Here is a 3,647-nt window from a genome sequence, read left to right on the forward strand (position 1 = left end):
TGGTAGTGTATATGTTTCAACCCTAATCTCCCAATTCGTCCCACCCTCCCCTTCCCACCCTGTGTCCACGTGTCTGTTCTCTATGTCTGTGTCTTTATTCCTGTCCTGGATACAGGTTTATCTGTACTATTTTTATAGATTCCACATATATGCATTAATACGTGATACTTGTTTTTCTCTTTCTGGCTTACTTCACTCTGTATTATTGTCTCTCTCTCCTCTGCCTGAATGCAAACCCCGTGAGGAGAAGAGTCTTGTGTTTTGTTCAGTGAACTCCAAGTCCCTAGAAAGCACCCGGCACATAGTAGGTGCTTGATGCACATTTCTCGAATTAGTGAACAATACTAACAACAATAGTAACTGTTTATTAAGCCTATTATGTGCCACATACCCTACAAAGATGCCACTCAAATCTCATAAAGAAGGTAAAATGGTTTTGCTTCCGTTTTACGGGAACCTGGGGCTCAAAACTTTTTAGACAACAGCTCTCCCAAGTCACACAGTTATACCTGGCAGAGAATGGATTGGAACCCAGGCCTGTCTGCTTGGCTTTGGAATTCTTGCTCTTTTCTACTTTACCCTGTGGTCACTGCAGCTGTACTTAACATGGTTCACTCATTCAGCAAATATTTCCCAAGCCTCCGGCACCCCTCCCCGCTGAAAGTCCAGGCCCTGTACAGCCGACTGGGGACCCTCACAGAGGTGGGCCTGGATCCTGCCGCGAGGAGCTCAGGTCCTAAGGTCTGGGCAACGTGTCCCCCCGGGTTTGTAAACTGATCAAGGGGGCTCCCTCTCCCCAGCAACTCATTAGCTCTACTAAAGGGGAGACCATCTGAACTGATGTCCCTCGTTTACAGCAGAAACAAAACAGCTTCCCACGCTATAGCCCTGGCCCCCAGGCTGAGCGAGGCGGAAGGAGCACACCTCACAGCATCCCACACCTGGCCAGGTAGATAAACAAGCCCCAAGGAGGGAGGCCGGGGTGCGGGCCCAGGGCCAAGGGGTGGGAAGATTGGGAGGAAGTGTGGGCGAGGGGGAGTGCTGGCTCTGGAGCAATCACGATTACCACACGGGAGATGCCAGCCCCAGACACCCGCCCGGGGCCTCCTGCCCCTTTCTCAACCCCAGGGACTCACGGAGCGGAGCGGAGCACAGTGGCTGGACGAAGGGGCCCTTCCTCCTGCCCAGAACCAGCACACTCCCTCCCCCTTCATCCTTCCTCCTGCGCCTCCCAAGGAAAGGGGGGAACAGTTCGGCCAACTAATCCTCAACTTCTCAGCGCTCCATTTTGTAAAGCGTCCCTGAGGAGTTGGTATTGGGGTTTGGAGTTTGATTAAACACACGCCCTCCTGGTCCTGCACGCCGATGGCTTTTCTTTCCTGTTTAGTCAACACACATTTATGAGAACTTCCTCTGGGCGGGACCCTCTGCCAGGCGCTGGGGGCCTGAGGAGCCCGAGGTCTGCCGGCGAAGCTAGAAAGGCGACTGCAAACCACATTGCAGCCACGGGTGGGGGAGGGGGCGGTCTGGGCCCCGGAGGAGTCCCTGCTGCAGCCTGGAAGGCAGGGACGCTGCGCAGAGAAACATGCGAAGGACAGTAAAGTAGTGATAATTCAATGAGGCCCCGGGCGCTGAAGTGGAGCTAGGAAATATATTAATTTAAGTGCCTACTATGCAAGGGGCACTGTCCTTCAGAGGCCTGGAGGCCACTGGGATGGATCCTGGCAGTTGTTCCCTGCCTAGAATCAAGTCCAGGTCTCCCTTGGAAGGGAGGCCTGGGCAGCAGAGTGAATATTCTGTCCTTGAAACTGTACAGCTGGGAGGTAGAAAGGGCACTCCCATTGTAGAGAGGGGCAAACTGAGTCACAGGGGTGCGTTTCCTCACTCCCTTAGATCGCAGGCTCCCTTGGAGGTGGGAAATCAGGCTTAACTCTGCATCTGCAGCACCCAGGGTGTAAAAGACTTAAAAAGTATCCACTGGTCGGTTATTTACTGGTATGGCAATATATGATAGAAACAGGTTGCTAAAGGATTATACATTGTATAATCCAAATTTAGTAAAATACACAGGCACATACACATATTTTTTTAAAATACTGACACTGGTAGACTACAAAATGTTAATAGCTGTTATCTCTAGGTTGTAGATTGCAGGTGTTTTTACTTTTATTTTTTTAAATTTTCTTTTAGTTAGTTCTGGCTGCCTTGGGTCTTCGTTGCTGCGCACAGGCTTTCTCTAGTTGCGGCGAGCGAGGGCTACTCTTTGTTGTGGTGCGAGGGCTTCTCATTGCGGTGGCTTCTCTTGTTGGGGAGCACGGGCACTCGGGGGCTTCAGTAGTTGTGGTGTATGGGCTTAGTTGCTCCGCGGCATGTGGGCTCTTCCGGGACCATTGCTCGAACCCGTGACCCCTGCATTGGCAGGCGGATTCTTAACCACTGCACCACCAGGGAAGCCCTCTCAGCTTCTTTTTAGTAACCTTTCTCCCTTCAGCATGAAGTCTCATTTTCCCTAATTCCTGAGTACTGAATTCTCGTGGTCTGGGTAGGAGACCCCAAAGCCTGTATCCTCCCCTTTGCTTGCTGACTCCCACGCTTGTCCCTCAGGTCCGTTTTCCTGCTTTGCGTTTATCATAATTAACAATCACATGAGACCCGTGAGACATGAGTAGAAGCAGCATACGTGGTAGCTGTCTTCGAGGGGCGGCAAGGAAAAAGGATTAGCCATGTCGACTTTGATCAGAAAGGTGATCAGCACCGCGAAAGCCCCAGCGGCCATTGGTCCCTACAGTCAGGCTGTGTTAGTCGACAGGACCATTTACATTTCAGGACAGCTAGGCATGGATCCTGCAAGTGGAGAGCTTGTGCCAGGAGGGGTGGCAGAAGAGGCTAAACAAGCTCTTACAAACGTGGGTGAAATTCTGAAAGCAGCAGGCTGTGACTTGATGAATGTGGTAAAAACGACTGTTTTGTTGGCTGACATAAACGACTTCAATACTGTCAATGACATCTACAAGCAATATTTCCAGAGTAGCTTTCCTGCAAGAGCTGCTTACCAGGTTGCTGCTTTGCCCAAAGGAGGCCGTGTTGAGATTGAAGCAGTAGCTGTCCAAGGACCTCTCGTGACAGCATCGCTCTAAGTGGGCCCAGTGTTATTCAGTCTGGAATTTTAATAATGTTTTAAAATAAACATCTTAAGTTTTACAGTATTTGTTGGAAAGTGTACGGTTGACTGAAATATCTGAAGTTATTATGGAAATACCATATAATAAGGGGAATTGAACATGAGTTGAAGATTAATGATGAATCTAGTTACTGATGTTATAAATTACACTTCTATAACACTCATATTACTGGATGTGGGAAAAGAGACACACATTACATAGTTACTCAGAAAAATAAAAGTAAAGGGAAATAGCATGTAGGAAAGATGAGTTACTATTCCTGAGAAATAATAAAGAGCACACCTAATTCAATTAGCCTCTATTAATTTAATGGTGTGAACTATTTAGTTCTCATGTCAGATACATGATTCTGCTTTTACTTGAGTAAAATTAAAGCATTTAAGTTTGAATGGTAGAGGTAAAGGAGAAGAAACTGGACCAAATTTTATATAGATAATATTTTTCTAATGGAACTAAAATAGCATG

General features: G+C 48.1%; 1 pseudogene; it reads left to right on the forward strand.

The window, feature by feature from the left end:
- The first annotated feature begins 2,382 nt into the window (after positions 1 to 2,382).
- Positions 2,383 to 3,157, forward strand: LOC113621069 (2-iminobutanoate/2-iminopropanoate deaminase pseudogene; annotated as a pseudogene).
- The last annotated feature ends 490 nt before the right edge of the window (positions 3,158 to 3,647 follow it).

The sequence above is a fragment of the Aethalodelphis obliquidens genome, unplaced genomic scaffold (assembly GCF_003676395.1).
Source record: "Aethalodelphis obliquidens isolate GAN/ISIS:26980383/991018 unplaced genomic scaffold, ASM367639v1 scaffold8, whole genome shotgun sequence".
Taxonomy (NCBI): domain Eukaryota; kingdom Metazoa; phylum Chordata; class Mammalia; order Artiodactyla; family Delphinidae; genus Aethalodelphis; species Aethalodelphis obliquidens.